The sequence below is a fragment of the Tachysurus fulvidraco genome, chromosome 21 (genome assembly GCF_022655615.1).
Source record: "Tachysurus fulvidraco isolate hzauxx_2018 chromosome 21, HZAU_PFXX_2.0, whole genome shotgun sequence".
Lineage (NCBI taxonomy): Eukaryota > Metazoa > Chordata > Actinopteri > Siluriformes > Bagridae > Tachysurus > Tachysurus fulvidraco.
The window spans coordinates 13,685,414-13,703,108 of record NC_062538.1 but is presented as its reverse complement, the minus strand read 5'-3'; the positions used below and the strand labels follow the sequence as shown (position 1 = coordinate 13,703,108).

Below are 17,695 nucleotides of genomic sequence, written 5' to 3'. Positions count from 1 at the left end.
TGGCAGACCCAAACGTACTGTGAGGGTCCGTTGGGAATGTTTGGCAGAGTCTCCTGTCAGAGAGATCTTCAACTCTCACCTCCGGCAGAGCTTCAACCAGATCCCGAGGGAGGTTGGAGACATTGAGTCCGAGTGGACCATGTTCTCCACCTCCATTGTTGATGCAGCCGCACCGAGCTGTGGCCGTAAGGTCTCCGGTGCCTGTCGTGGCGGCAATCCCCGAACCCGGTGGTGAACCCCGGAAGTAAGGGATGCCGTCAAGCTGAAGAAGGAGTCCTATCGAGCCTGGTTGGCTTGGGGGACTCCGGAGGCAGCTGATAGTTACCGGAGGGCCAAGCGAGCTTCAGCCCGGGTGGTTGCAGAGGCAAAAACTCGGGTCTGGGAGGAGTTCGGTGAGGCCATGGAGAAGGACTATCGGTTGGCCTCGAAGAAATTCTGGCAAACCGTCCGGCGTCTCAGGAGGGGGAAGCAGTGCCCTGCTCACACTGTTTACAGTGGGAGTGGGAATCTGCTGACTTCGACTGGTCACATCCTCGGACGGTGGAAGGAGTACTTCGAGGATCTCCTCAACCCCACCAACATGTCTTCCATTGAGGAAGCAGAGGCGGAGGGCTCGGTTGTGGACTCGTCGATCCCCCAAGCTGAGGTCACTGAGGTAGTTGAGAAGCTCCTCAGTGGCAAGGCACCGGGGGTGGATGAGATCCGCCCTGAGTACCTTAAGTCTCTGGATGTTGTGGGGCTGTCTTGGCTGACACGCCTCTGCAACATCGCGTGGCGGTTGGGGACAGTGCCTCTGGACTGGCAGACTGGGGTGGTGGTCCCTCTGTTTAAGAAGGGGGACCGGATGGTGTGTTCCAACTATAGGGGGATCACACTCCTCAGCCTCCCCGGAAAAGTCTATGCCAGGGTACTGGAGAGGAGAATTCGGCCGATAGTCGAACCTTGGATTCAGGAGGAACAATGCGGGTTTCGTCCTGGTCGTGGAACACTGGACCATCTCGATACCCTCACCAGGTTGCTGGAGGGTTCATGGGAGTTTGCCCAACCAATCCACATGTGTTTTGTGGATCTGGAGAAGGCATTTGACTGTGTCCCTCGTGATGGCCTGCGGGGGGTGCTCTGGGAGTATGGGGTCCGGGGCCCTCTGTTAAGGGCTGTCCGGTCCCTATATGCCCGGAGCAGGAGTTTGGTTCGCATTGCCGGGTGTAAGTCCGACTTGTTCCCGGTGCATGTTGGACTCCGGCAGGGCTGCCCTTTGTCACCGGTCCTGTTCATTATTTATATGGACAGGATTTCTAGGTGCAGTCGGGGGCTGGAGGGAGTCAGGTTTGGGGACCACAGGATTTCGTCTCTGCTTTTTGCAGATGATGTTGTCCTGTTGGCTTCTTCAAATCAGGACCTTCAGCATGCACTGGGAAGGTTTGCAGCCGAGTGTGAAGCGGCGGGGATGAGAATCAGCACCTCCAAGTCCGAGGCCATGGTTCTCAGCCGGAAAAGGGTGGCTTGCCCTCTTCAGGTTGGTGGAGAGTTCCTGCCTCAAGTGGAGGAGTTTAAGTATCTTGGGGTCCTGTTCACGAGTGAGGGAAGGATGGAGCGGGAGATCGACAGGCGGATCGGTGTATCTTCTGCAGTGATGCGGTCGATATACCGATCTGTTGTGGTGAAGAGAGAGCTGAGCCACAAGGCGAAGCTCTCTATTTACCAGTCAATCTACGTTCCTACCCTCACCTATGGCCATGAGCTTTGGGTCATGACCGAAAGGACAAGATCCCGGATACAGGCGGCCGAAATGAGTTTCCTCCGCAGAGTGGCTGGGCGCACCCTTAGAGATAGGGTGAGGAGCTCAGTCACTCGGGAGGAGCTCAGAGTAAAGCTGCTGCTCCTCCACATTGAGAGGGGTCAGCTGAGGTGGCTCGGGCATATGTTTCGGATGCCTCCTGGATGCCTCCCTGGGGAGGTGTTCCGGGCATGTCCAACCGGGAGGAGGCCCCGGGGAAGACCTAGGACACGCTGGAGGGACTATGTCTCTCGGCTGGCCTGGGAACGCCTCGGTATTCCCCCGGAAGAGCTGGAGGAAGTGTCTGGGGAGAGGGAAGTCTGGGCATCCCTGCTTAGACTGCTGCCCCCGCGACCCGGCCCCGGATAAGCGGTAGAAAATGGATGGATGGATGGATGGATAATTGATACGTCCTTTTATTGTGGCCATGAATGGAAGCATGAATACTCGAATACAAATATTCAAGCAATGATTTATTAGTATAAATATGTCCAGTGTGTCCTATGTCTATGTGTGACATAAAAACATTCCCCACTCATTGCACCACATCCACAACGGGCTGTTTACACAAGGCAGGTTGAGTCTATCAGAATTGAAACCAAACCAAGCTATGTTTTTTCAATCTGGTTAGCCTGTGACAGAAGTGATACCCAATGGAGTCTACTGCTGTTGTAGCCCAACATGTGTTTCTGAGATTCTTTTTCAGCTCACCACAATTGTACAGAGTAGTAATGTGAGTTTCTATTTAGTAATTACTGTTTTATTTAGTTCACCATTTTTAGTATGAACTAACTCTAGAGACATATTTCATTAATAATTTTGTATTGCCATTTTCATGTCATCTTTCCCTTTCTGTCACAAAAATAATTTGTCACAGTCAATAATATACAAGACTGTATCCTGCTAATCACCATCTAATGTACAATATAAACACGGCAATCATTCAGCTTGTCAAATTTGTTAGTTGGAAATCTTAGTGCCAGCAGGGGTCTTTACACAGGTTCAGGAATATTGAGACGGTGTCTATTCCCTGAGCTAAACTAAAAGTTAAACCATTGTCTGAGGACCAGATGGTGATTTGCTTGCTTGACCAGAAGATTTGGGGGTTGTGAAGCTCCATTTGTGGGAGGCAAGAGGTGCTCCAAAGAATGTGGTCATTCACATCCCCCATGATGGCTGGCTTCTTCTTTGAGAGGAAAAAAGGGATGACATTAGACCTTGTGTTGACCATTGGGGGTTAAATCAATGCACTTTCAGGTACTGGTATCCCCTGCACTTAGTCCCTGCAGCCAGTGCTAGTGTTTTTAGTGATCAATGTCAATACATCATTGCCTGTGCTGATGGCATCCTTATCTACTTCACATCCTATAAAGTCATGTCTGCCTCATGTCATCTAGGTCCTCCAGTGCCTCCTGCAGCAATTGTTGTAAATGAAGTGGGAGAAATACAAGTATCACCAATGCACACTTCTCATTCATGGACTAGGTAATCAGCCTTGATGGAGTTTCCATGGACCAGTCAAAGGTAGCTGCTGTCACCTATTGGCCCACACCATGGAATAGATCAAAGACCTGAAGCAGTTCCATGGATTTGCAAACTTCTACTCGTGCATCTGGGGCTTACTCTCTCACTCACCCCTAATGCTGATGCTCTGAGGAGATCCCAAGTGCCTGCCATGAAATCATACAGCTGACTTAGCTCCAGACAGCTTTCACCACAGCGCCCATTCCCAAGCTGCCTGATCCACCAACGCCATGTCATGGTCTACTAATTTAAAGACAGGATTATATATTATAAGTAACCTATGTACGAAATAAGTAACCGATGCATATTGAATGTACCATAAATTACCTACCTGTGATGCTGTCTTTAACCATAGATCAATATTGTCAGGGATGTCAGGTGAGGACCCAAATGCTTTCAAATTATTATTCATAATCTTATTCAGATTTAAAATTAAGAGTCTTTAATATGAGCTGGATTAAAACAGGGGAGACACAGTTTTATATAACAGACAGTCCAATAAAGGGGGCAAATGGGTCAATGCAAAGCAGGCAGCAAACAGAGTCAGAAACAGTCCAGTAATCCAATAATCAGGCAAACAGGGCATTGTAGAGCAGGCAGAAACCAAGGTCATAAACAGTCCGGTAATCCAAAAACAGCCAAACAGGGCAATGTAGAGCAGGCAAAAAGCAGGGTAGAAAGCAGTCCAAAAATCCCAAACTGAAGAACAGAGCAGTAGAGGGCAGGCAGGAACGGAAACTAGAAGTGTTGCAGGGCAAACAGAAATCTGGGGTTTAGGAACAGGCAGAGACAAAGTAAGTCCTTATATAATGCCTGGTCACATAAAATGGCCACCGCCGGAAGTAAAAATCCAAGATGGTCAAGGTAGGGGAGATGTTGGTGCTGACAAATATACTTTTTACATTTTGTGATAGTAGTTCATTTATGTCAATGGTAAACATCTTTTCACAGATTTGCACATTTAAATTGATTGACAGAGAAACCATCCCCTAAAATCTATTGAATGAACTGCGTTTTACATAATGTACTGTAGGATTACAGAAAATAAAAATAGCAGATAGGATAATCAGCCAAAGGTAATCAAACCATTTTTTCCTAACTCTTTCGAATACATGAAAATCAGACTGGCCCTACTTGGCTTACTCTATCCTCATACATTTATACACACACACAGAGTATCCTTATGATATGAGTTAGGCCAATTAACAAAATGGACTCTGTTGTCTCTATAATCTCTAACATTCTCTTTAATAAGCACTGCATCCCTAGTGGGTGGATACAGATTGACAACAGCACAGCTGTATATTAACTACATATAAACTGCAATATCACAAGCTTTAACACCACTACATCTATTAACAATCTTCAACCACAGAAGTCAACACTAAAATTTAAGTATAAAGTAGCAGCAGTATTCACAATAAGAAATATGTGAACATCAGAAGGGGGGGGGCAGAAGAAGAGAGGTGGCTTAGTGGTTGGCACGTTCGCCTCACACCTCCAGGGTTGGGGGTTCGATTCCCGCCTCCGCCTTGTGTGTGTGGAGTTTGCATGTCCCGTGCCTCAGGGGTTTCTTCCGGGTACTCCGGTTTCCTACCTCGGTCCAAAGACATGGTAAGTTGATTGGCATCTCAACCTTCAGTTGATGTCCGTAATGTGTGATTGCGTGAGTGAATGAGAGCGTGTGTGTGCCCTGCGATGGGTTGGCACTCCATCCAGGGTGTATTCTGAATTATGCCCGATAACGCCTGAGATAGGCACAGGCTCCCCGTGACCCGAGTAGTTCGGATAAGCGGTAGAAAATGAATGAATGAACATCAGAAGCATATCAGCATATTTCACCCATTTTTCACATTTCCATATTGTGCATTTGGCTTAATTCAGGTAAAACAACAATGAAAATTGCAAATTGAATATAAAAATGTCACATCTTCCTCTCACACTTAGGCAGTCAATCCATGGCTAAAATCTGAATGCGTATTGACACTTTTATGTACAGTAAGTTACAACCATGAAATGAAAATATATGTTCATACAAATATATCTTCTCACAAGAAGAAGAAGAAGAAGAAGAAGAAGAAGAAGAAGAAGAAGAAAAACATATTTTTGTGGGATTAAAAACCAGTTAGAGATGAACAGTTTGATGCAGCTCACTAAATCTCAGCTTAACTGGACTTTTGGTTTCTCAAAACCATCTGTTAAGCCTTATCCTTAACCCATTAAACCCTTAACCTTAACTTAAGGGCTCCACCCTCAATCAGTGATGATGTCACAACCTATGGAGATGTCCTTGGATCCTAGTATTAAGCATGTCTTTCAAGTTGGTTCAAATCCATATTACCAACATGAATTACAACTATCTGAGTAATCTGCCTCCTTGAAATTTACTGATGTGTGGCTGCCATACTGTTTAAATGTAAATGGAGTTTGTAAGCTTGATCTTAATCTAACCTTTGGATTAAATATAGAAAGTATAGTCACACTCGTTTCCTTTAAAAGGTCTTGTACACAATATTTGCAATTTGGCACATCACCCTGTTAAACACACATGTATGTCTGCTATTTACAGTCTCCCAGAATTATCATCCATGAATGGATCACTGTCTGTCCCCACAGAACTAGATCAGGTGACTAATTAGGAGTCAGTGTCATTACACACTAGCACCACTTAAAAGGAAAAAAAATTAAAGAGAAAAACTTGCACTGTAGTACACTGACCACACACAAACCCTAAAACATTCAACCAGGAAATTAAAAAGTTAATCACATTAACCCAAGTTATGGCACAGTATTTTAATTAGCATGGAAGGAGAGCTTTTTGAGCTGCAAAAATCTAATTAGTGCTGCTAGGCAAGGCAAGGCAAGGCAAGTTTATTTGTATAGCACATTTCATACACAGAGGTCATTCAAAGTGCTTTACATAGAAATTAGAAAACAGTTTATAAAAGAGAAAAATAAATATATATGAAAAATAAGAAACAAGATAAAATCATAACAAAAACAAATAACAATTAAGGAAAATAAATGTGATTTTAATAAAAACAGATTAAAATATGTTAAAAAGAATAAAACAGGAGTAAAAGTGATTTGGATACAAAGTGCAGTCAGTGTGAAGCAGCACAGCTCTCATTCAGTAAATGCAGAGTTAAACAGATGTGTTTTTAATCTTGATTTAAAAGTGTCTACTGTTGAAGCACATCTGATCTCTTCTGGAAGCTGATTCCAGCTATAGGTGGCATAATAACTAAATGCTGACGCACCTTGTTTTGAGTGAACCCTTGGTATCTCTAACTGACCTGATCCTAATGATCTGAGTAGTCTGCTTGTTTTATATTCAATTAGCATATCTGTAATGTATTTCGGTCCTAAGCCATGAAGTGATTTATAAACCAGTAACAATACTTTAAAATCTATTCTAAATGTAACTGGAAGCCAGTGTAAGGACCTGAGGACTGGAGTGATGTGCTCAGATTTTTTTGGTTCTGGTCAGAATTCTGGCAGCAGCGTTCTGTATGAGCTGCAGCTTTCTAATGGTCTTTTTGGGGATCCCAGTAAGGAGTCCATTGCAATAATCCACCCTGCTGGTGATGAAAGCATGAACAAGTTTTTCTAAGTTCTGTCTTGAGACAAAACATCTAATTCTGGCTATATTTCTGTGATGGTAGTAAGCTGATTTGCTTATCGCTTTCACATGACTACTGAAATTAAGGTCAGACTCTAAAATTACACCAAGATTTCTGACTTTATTTTGTGTCTTTAGACCCCTAGAGTCAAGTTGTGTGTTAACCTTGAGAGTTTCATCTTTATTTCCGAATACAATGACTTCGGTTTTGTCTTTGTTTAACTGGAGGAAGTTTTGACGCATCCAACTGTTAATTTTATCAATGCACTTACATAGAGAGTCAATGGGGCTGTAGTCATTAGGGGACAGGGCTAAGTATATCTGGGTGTCATCTGCATAGCTGTGGTAAGCAATATGGTTCTTTTTCATTATTTGACCAATTGGGAGCATATACAAATTAAAGAGAAGCGGTGCAAGAATTGAGCCCTGTGGGACTCCACATGTCATGGATGTCCACTCAGATTTATGGTTACCTATGTTCACATAGTAACCTCTCCCTTTTAGGTATGATTTAAACCATTTGAGGACCATCCCAGAAAGCCCTACCCAGTTTTCCAGTCTATGTAAGAGTATGGTGTGATCTACCGTGTCAAAGTCACAAAGTCATCACAAAGATCTAGTAGCACCAGCACTGATATTTTACCCAAATCAGAGTTTAAGCGAATATCATTTATTATCTTTACGAGCACTGTCTCTGTGCTGTGATGCTGGCGGAAACCAGATTGAAAATTGTCCAGGTAGCCATTTGAGTTTAAGAATTTGTTCAGCTGATTGAAAACAACCTTTTCAATGATCTTGCCTATAAAAGGAAGATTAGAGATTGGTCTGTAGTTGCTAAGAATGGTTTTGTCTAGGTTACTCTTTTTTAGGAGAGGCTTAACAACTGCCGTTTTTAGGGACTCTGGAAAAGTGCCTGTGAGCAGAGAGGTATTTACTATTTTTAAGAGGTCAGTTTCTAAGCAGTTAAGTACCTTTTTGAGAAAGGATGTGGGGAGGGTGTCAAGGCTGCAAGTTGATGCTTTCAGATGTTGTACTGCTTCTTCCAGGGTTTTTATATCAATGATGTTAAATTCTGAGAAAATGACAAATTTTTGAGGTTGTTGTAGTGAGGTCTGACTGACCACATTACAATATGAGGCCGTATTGATTGCCAATCTGATATTACTGATTTTCTCAGAGAAAAAGGTTGGAAACTCATTGCATTTGTTGTCAGAGAGCATTTCACTAGGAACTTGATTTGGGGGGTTTGTTACGGTGGCCGAGAAGTGCAAAACACATTACCAAATCAGAAAACACATTACCAAATCAGAAAACACATTACCAAATCCAAAAACACATTACCAAATCAGAAAACACATTACCAAATCAGAAAACAAATTAACAAATCAAAAAACACAACGACAAGTCAGACAACCCGGAAGAGGGTGGTATAGTTTGTGAATGGAAACTTACCGATCATTGGACGAGACACCTTTCATTCACCTGTATATCTTGAATGACAGATGTCTTTTCCAATGATCGGTAAGTTTCCATTCCTACCTCTTCCGGGTTGTCTGAGTCGTTGCACGAAACACATTACCAAATCAGAAAACACATTACCAAATCAGAAAACACAACGACAATTCAGATAACCCGGAAGAGTTTGTGATTGGAACACATGCCGATCATTGGACAAGACACCTGTCACTCAAGGTAGTACAACTGTCTGCCACAAGGAAAAGTTGGAATGTGTGTAAAAGTGTACAAAATGTATTGTCCTTACTGTGGATTCTAATTCGATGTTTTGCCAAATTTCTGCAGTTCCTGTGGAAAAAATCTTCAGCTTCAGCTTCTTAATCAGAAAGGAGGAGAAGAAAGTCCAGGTCAATGAGCATATTTAAGTGGCTGTTTAGCGATGGTTTGTGAATGGCACATTTGTTATAGTGATGTTGGTAAATTTTTTCTTTACAGGTTATTAATATCGGTATAATGTCACTACAGAATGGCTGCATAAAACCACAACGAGGGAAAATGATCCAGTTATTCACGAATCCACTTGTAAATGCAAGTGAAACCCTCATTATGGCTGAAAAAAAAATGAAAGACTTTAATAAAGACATGGAGGAAGGACCCTATGTACGTCTTTACCCAGATGGCTCAGAGGTCATTAATGTTCCTGGGACCCCAAGGCCCTTTACACTGAAGGACTATAAAACAGAAATTGGAAAACCTTATGCAAGGATAAATTTGTTTCTTTGCAGAAGGAAGGACTTTGGAGGTTAGTTTGCCATATTTAAAGTATTGTTTATATTTAGGGTAATAACAACATTTGTTCTGTGTCTAGGAGAACAGGAAGTCAGTTCAGAATCAGACACAGACGTTATCAGAAGGACACAAAATCCTGAGAGATCTAACCTGGCTGACACACTGGTAATGTAAATAAATCCAATTGATTTTCAATTGTTGAAAAATGTCTGTATGAACTGATTATATTTTTTTTCTTTCAGCCTTTGCATACAAGCACACCTGAAAAAAGTATGGATAATAAAATGTAAGATATTTTTAATCTTGTCATGGTTCATGCTCACTATAAAAGCAGAACAAATAAATACTTTCAAATCTTAAATGTCTGATTACATATGCTTCTGTTTTTTGTCTGTAGTGATTGTGCTCCAGGAAGTGAAGTCAAGGTTAGTTTTAATAGTGATTTAAGTATATTAATCTGACTAGCATGACATGGTATGATCTCTGGATACTACTGCCATGCATACCATGTCTTTTTCTAAATATAATAATTGTTGATAAAGTCTTTTTGTTTTAAGACAATACTCTCAGATACAGAGGATGACCAACCAGGTACTTCAGCTCATGTTACAGCAGAAAACCACTGTTACAGGTTTGTTTGGTTCACTAAATATTTTCTATATTTTCTAAATATTTTTGCATGGTTATGTATTTGTTCCTGCTGCCTGCTTATTGGTAGAGAATACATGGACATTTATGCACCTGTGATTACTGAAGAGGATGATGAGTTTGAAACTACAGCACACTGTCTTGATGTCCCAGAACCAATAGAGTAAGCTGCAAAAGTATGTTTAATGGAAAATATACAATACTGATTTACATTGTTTTAAAACACTGTTTTCACACTTTAGGGAACAAAGCAGTTTAACAGCTCCTGACATTATTGCAAATCTGGCTCTTGCCATTGATCGAAAAAGTGTCAGCAGATTCAACATTATGAGATCCAATGTGTGGGATGGGGCAGTCAGAGGATTTAAACGTGTCGCATACTCTGAATTCAATGACATGTTTGTGAAGTTCTCTGATGATGCTGGCACACTTGAAGAGGGCCTTGATACAGGTGGACTAAGGCGAGAACTTCTCAATTTGCTGATTAGTTCCCTGCAGTATCGACCCATTTTTGATGGACCTCCCAGTAGTCGCTACCTGGTTTACAATTCAGTTGGTATGTACTTTAATATAAAAAGTTGTTTGCTTTAGAAGCAGAAACTGGTTACTGAAAAGTTAAGAGGTCCAGGGCTCCATTTTCTTTCTAAAGACCTGGTAAACCACATTGTAGACCATCCCTCGTTCAGTGCCACTTTGAAAGATGTCTCAGATGAGGGTATAGTGAAGGTGCTGGAAGAGGTATGGAAATAAACATAACTCAGAGTATTAGTAGGAAGGTTACTAAACTATTTATTTAAGACATTTTAGGATTGTCAGTAGCAAGTGTAAGTATTTAATGAAAGTTTCATTATTTAACTTAAATATTCAAAAAGGGATAATTTGTTAACCAAATCACTTTTGTTGATTATCTTCTCAGATTCAGAATGCAGCTACTTTGGAGTCACTACAAGATGTTATTTTTAAAAATAGCACCCTGCTCCAGACTGCTGGGTGTTTTCGACATGTGTCGAACATTAAAGAAAAACATACCATTCTTGAAGAATATGTCAGGTGGTATGTGATTGACAGAAACCATACTGTTATTAAAAGGTAAAAATCACCACAAAATATATACATACCACTATATGTTTGGTTTTAAGATTTTTCACTAAACAATTAACTGTTTATTGCAAGCCTGTTAATAAGACAACCTAAATTCTGACTGCTTTGACAGATTTAAAGATGGACTTGCCACTCTAAACTTTCTGACAGCACTTCAGAACCATCAAAGTGTTTTGGCTCCTTTCCTTTCCCACACTGAAAAGAAGCTGACAGCAACTGATTTGGAAAACCTCTTCAAAGCAGAACTCAGCCCAGAAGGTAGCAACCAGAGGCAAAAAGAATCAAAGAAACTTTGCTTTTGGTCAGAATCTCCTCGACTGTGAAGGTTTGTAATTTGTGCTTAAAAATAGATATTCTGTTTTTTGTTTTTTTTAGTGAACTGGTGAAATCTTTAATCCAATAAAAAAGTCAAAACAAAGTTTTTGGTAAATAACTTCTTTAATGAAAAATATGAGTCTTGTTTTTTGTTTGTTTTTTTAGAACATCAGACTGAAGTGTCATTGAAGAACTTACTTATGTTTGCTACTGGCCTGACTTCACTTCCTCCTGCTGGAATTACACCACGTCCTTGCATTGTGTTTCTGGCCAGTTCACCCTTCCCAATGGCAAATACATGTGCAAACACCCTCAAGCTACCACACTTGGACACCTACAGTCTTTTTCAGACTCAAATGGATTTTGGAATCCAGAACTCTCCAGGTTTTGGATGCATTTAAATAGCCATAATTGAAAATGTTGAATTGTAATGGCATCAGTTTCACATCCTGAGTATCATGGACATAAGCCAAAAAAATACATGCGATAAAAATCTAACAAAGAACAAAATAGTCAACAAAATATAATAACAAAATAGATTTTAAAACAATAGTTTTTTCCCCAATTCTGCTGAAGTTTGCTTTAGTTAATTATCAGGGTTTTTTTTACTGAATTTATATTCATGCTTTAGTTTTTATCCTCATTTCCAAGTCTGTTTTTGAATTATGAAGAGACTCATGCAGGCCATGGGCAAGTTTAAAATCTCTCTTGCTCTTCTGATTCTAACCTGACTCGGATCTAAGCTCCTTTATAGACAGTCAATTAGTTTTAATAACGTTTTGAGAATTTGTAAGTCTTTGTTTTAATTATGATACACGTTTGTCATGTTTTTTATTACCACAATATTCATAATGTGAAATTGACACCATACAGTGTTTTTCTCAGTTGTTCGTAGGTTGTACTCTGGTTCTTATGTTTGTTGTGTTTTGGTTTTTTTTTTAAGAAAATTGATGTTCAAAGACCTGTTGTTTCCTTTAATGTTAAATAAAGTTGTAATGCTTCGTCACAGTTCTCTGGCCACTGTAAATGAGTATGTTGCATTGCAAACTCTAGATATTTCTGAATGTTTTTATCACCACATAACTGAGGTGTCAGCCTTGATTCAGGAAAAGCAGATAACATGATTTCCTCAACTGCAAAGCCACAGTCCCTTGATCCTGACCTACAAAAAGATAGATTTCTGTGAAAATGTATTTAGCAGATACATTTATAAAATGTAACCTTTGTAGTTTTGTATTTTAAACAACCTTTTATAATTAGATTAATTATGAAATGCAGTTTTACAGATATGATTTGCTGACCTGTGTGGTAGATGATAGAGTTCATTTGGTATACCTCCAGGACACATTGCAAGTCTGGAGGGCCTAATCCTGTGCTTATTCCAGAGTTCTACAAATTCATCCAAGTCCTCTTGCAGAACATTTTGGAAGCAGAACTGAAGCAGGCACTGGTGTTCGCTGTTACCATTAAAGTGACCTTCATTCCTGAGATCCCCAAACAGTTCTATCCAGAACTGAGCCCTCAACAACCGAACAAATAGAAAAATCACGTCATACAATAATTTATTCTTATTCAAATTCTTTATTCTATTCTTGTAATTTTGTGTGACAATTTAATTTAAATAAATGTCATAATGCATAACTATTACACTAGCCACTAAGGCATCAAACAAACAAAATTTTCAGTCTTGGACAAAAGCTTAAGAATATGAAGTCAACACAAACCTTAATTTTCTAAAGCTGGACCACCAAGATTCAATGCACTGATTGCTAACTGATGTACCATACATGTGGCTTCTTGAGCCAGCATAGGAGTCTGTATGGTGATGATGGTGGGTGCACTGCACTGCTGCCAATGTACCATTTTCTGTTCCACAGTCCGTTCGTAGTCTCATAGGAGCAACACCAAGGTGTTGTACACAAATAATGAAGTTGTGTGCAATTACAGCAGTATCATTGTTAGTTGGCCCACAATTAAGCCACAGGACAGGTCTCGAAAAACCGTCAATGCATCCTGATAAAGTGAAACCAAATGGCTTTAGTTTGTCATAACCATCCACATGCCACAGATAGTTTGGTCCCATGGAATGATAAGTACGTCAAACAAATCTACGACGTCTCCTTTGCTCTGTCCCATTTGAGTGAAGTTCTTTTAGCAACCGCATAACATCACGTTTAACACACAACTTGTGTTTCTGTTGAAGTGCTAACCACATACACATACCACATACGTAACCAAACAACTGTCCTGGTCCACGGAGCTCTGCTCTTATAGCATTCTTTACATCGTTTATTGGGGAATAGTTTTGTCTTCGAAACAGACCTGCATCCTTCAGGTGTGTTTTTAGAGAGCGCAAACTTAGCTTTATGCCATGATATACTGCCAGCATCTCCAAAATCACTCCATATGAATGTCCTTCCTCAAAGTAACGTTGAATTAATTCCATTGCCAATGTTTAATTCTGTTATTTCCTTATATTTAAACGCAGAACTTTACACACACATTCCAACTTTTCCTTGTGGCAGACAGTTGTACTTCCTGTATACCTTGAGTGACAGGTGTCTTGTCCAATGATCGGTACGTGTTCCAATCACAATCTCTTCTAAGTTATCTGAATTGTCGTTGTGTTTTCGGATTTGGTAATGTGTTTTCTGATTTGTTAATCTGTTTTCTGAATTGGTAATGTGTTCTGATTTGGTAATTTGTTTTCTGATTTGGTAATGTGTTTTCTGATTTGGTAATGTGTTTTGCACTTCTTGGCCACCGTAGTTTGTTAGTCTCTCTACAGTAGCAAAAAGAGTGCAAGTGTTGTTTATGTTGTTGTTTATAATGTTTGAGAAGAAGATCTGTCTAGCTGTGCCTAGTTCTACATTGAAAGCACAAAGACTGTCCTTATAGATGCTATAATGCACTTCAAGTTTTGTTTTCCGCCACATACGTTCAGCTTTTCTGCATGTTCTTTTCATGCTCTGTACCGCTGTTGTGTTTCTCCAAGGTGCTTTACGTCTGCCAGTGATCATCCTGACCTTTACTGGAGCTATACCATCAATAATATCTTTAACTTTTAAGTTAAAATTTTCAAGGAGAACATCAACAGAGTCTGCTGATATGTTTGGCAACATTGATATAGCATTCATAAATACCTCACTGGTGTCTTCATTTATGAACCTTTTTTTGACATAGATAGATCTATCATCAGTGGCAGGACAGATCAATAAATCAAAGAAATGGTCAGATAGCGCTTCATCACAGAAAAAACACAGAAATGGTCAGATAGCGCTTCATCCTTGATAACAGTGGATGGAATGTTTAGACCCTTGCTAATGAGCAGATCAAGAGTGTGTCCCCTATTGTGTGTGTAGGACCTGCTAGATCATTGTATCTTTCCAGCCTAACTGAAGATAACAAAAATAATCCTAAATATTTCTTTAATACTGTAGCAAAATTAAACAGGAATAAAAACAATGTAGCAAATGGCACACCGTCTATTTGCAGCAGCTGAATTATTTCAGTGCAAAAATTGATATGAGGCAGAAAACACAAACCAGTAATTTAATAATAAATATTGTTTTGATAGATAATGTTGTAGATAACAATATTACTGTTTCTGATCAGCACTTAGACTGTGTCTCCTTGCTGATGTTAATTGATCTTAGTTCAGCTTTTGACACCACTGACCATGCTATTCTACTTGATGTTTTTAAACATTTGTTAAAGCCCACTGCTTTTTATATGCTATATATGCTTACCCTTGGTGCAATTATTTGTAAACATGTTATTACAGTAGCTTCCACTGTTATGATGATGATACACAGCTATATGTTTCAGCTAAGTCAGATTAGAGACCTCAGCTTAATAAGACTGAAGAATGAGTAAAAGCACATTAGACAGTGGATGCTTCCTACGGCTTAACACTGACAAGACTGAGAAGAAAGTGCTTGTAATAGGACAACAGGCAGCCAGACGTTTGATGGTCTATCTATTTCATCATGTGCAGCATTAAAAGACCTTGGTGTGATTATAGACACCGGTCTCTCATTTAAAGCTCACATAGATATCACTAGGGTAGACTCCTTTGATCTCAGAAATATTGCTATATTATATAAAATAGAAAAAGAAATATGATGTCACTTCATGAATTTCTTACCTCAAAGTTGGACTATTGCAATGTTTTACTGTCTGGATGTTCCAGTAAGTCCATAAACAAGCTCCAGTTAGTCCAGAATGCAGAAGCAGCAGTCCTAACTAGAACCAGAATATATGAATACATCACTCCTATCTTACCTATGGTGCATTGGCTTTAAGTAAAATTTTGAATTGATTATAAAATACTATTACGGACCAATAAAGCACTGAATGGTCTCGTACCACAGTACCTGTCACGAAGTGACATGGTGAAACAAAGGCAAGTGAGGATCCAATTGCAGTTACTAATTTAATAAACAAAACATAAACAGGCAAAACAGGTCAGAACACTGAACAGGACAGGGAACAGGAACAGACAACAGAATACACTAAACTCCAACAACGACTCACAACAGGGGTATGAACAAACAGTGTATATATAGTAAACAGGGACCAATCACAAAGCAGAGACAATCAGAGACAAAGACAGAACACCTGGGGAAGAGATGGAATGCAATTAGTGTCCATGGTAAGGAATGAGTGGGCGGAGCAAACAATTAACATCAGGGAGAGAAGGCAGACAGAAACAAGGGGAAACACAGACAGACACGTTACAGAACCCCCCCTACAAGCGGCTTCCAGACACTCCCAAGTCCACAAAAACCAGTCCATGAGGGTAGAGCGAAGGCGCAACCAGGGTGGGAGGGAGGTTCGGGTTTGTGTAGTGGCGGTGCCAGCTGAGCAGGAGGCCAGGGCGGCGCCGGCAGAGCAGGAGGCCAGGGCGGCGCCGGAGGTTGAGCCAGGGACCAGAGCAGGACCGGAGACCAGGGTGGTGCTGGAGGCGGAGCCAGAGACCAGAGCAGGACCGGAGACCAGGGTGGTGCTGGAGGCGGAGCCAGAGACCAGAGCAGGACCGGAGACCAGGGTGGTGCTCTGGGCATAGGTTCAGGCCAGGCAGAGAGTTCAGGGAGTTTGGGTGTCACGATGTCGACTGCGTTCTCCGACTCAGTCATTTTGGTCGACCCGGCCGATTCGGCTGTTTCCGTCGACCCGGTCGGTTCTGTCGACCCGGTCTGTTCGGCTGGGTGTCCGTGGCTGGTTCCAACGCCAAGTTGACAAACTCCGAGAATGTTTTTATCTCTCGGGTAGACGGCATCAAATAACGCAGGATGTCCCTTAGTCCATGCTTGAAAATGTCCTTGAGCGCCTTCTCGTCGAAGTCGACCTGATTGCACAGGTCCACAAATACCTCCGTATATTCCTCGACCGGGGAGTCCTCCTGACAAAGACAAAACAGTATTTCTGCTGGATCCATGGGGTGAGTCGTTCTGTCACGAAGTGACATGGTGAAACAAAGGCAAGTGAGGATCCAATTGCAGTTACTAATTTAATAAACAAAACATAAACAGGCAGGCAGGCAAAACAGGTCAGAACACTGAACAGGACAGGGAACAGACAACAGAATACACTAAACACCAACAACGACTCACAACAGGGGAATGAACAAACAGTGTATATATAGTAAACAGGGACCAATCACAAAGCAGAGACAATCAGAGACAAAGACAAAACACCTGGGGAAGAGATGGAATGCAATTAGTGTCCATGGTAAGGAATGAGTGGGTGGAGCAAACAATTAACATCAGGGAGAGACGGCAGACAGAAACAAGGGGAAACACAGACAGACACGTTACAGTACCTGAGGTATAATTTTTTTTTTAATGCTCCACCACATCTACTTAATTCGAAAGGTGCAGGCTAATTGGTACTTCAAGCAGTAAAGACAACAGCAGGGGGCAGAGCTTTTTCTTACAGAGCCCTGCAGTTATGGCGCAGCCTTCCAATTAGAGTTCTGGACTCAGACACAGGCTCAGTGTTTAAGTACAGGCTGAAAACGCATTTGTTTAGTCTAGCTTTTTTATGAATAGCTTTTCTTAAGTAAAGGAGCAGATCTGTAGGATTCATGGGCATAGAGTATTCGGTGAACTGGGATGTTTGGATGCTGTCACCTACCACCCTTCCAAGTCACTTATGTTTGGACTGTGGAGTGGTTAGGAAGCCCTTTTAGTTACTGTATGCTGTCATAGATAGTCTTGCTGGAGTCCCTGTCTGCAATTTGCACACAATGTACATTATCTTTAACCATCACATGATTACAAGCAGTGTTGTACTCTAATGCGTTACTTTTTTAAATAAAGTAACTCCGTTACCGTTACTATATTATGCGTTACCAGTTACTTTTTTAAATTAATTCATTTTGGCTGAAGTTTAACCTACAGCCTAACCTGTTTACAGCAGCGACGCATTGTAGGATTGGTGGATGCCAACCACTGTAAACA

General features: G+C 41.0%; 1 pseudogene; it reads left to right on the top strand.

The window, feature by feature from the left end:
* The first annotated feature begins 8,494 nt into the window (after positions 1-8,494).
* Positions 8,495-11,249, top strand: LOC113646581 (annotated as a pseudogene).
* The last annotated feature ends 6,446 nt before the right edge of the window (positions 11,250-17,695 follow it).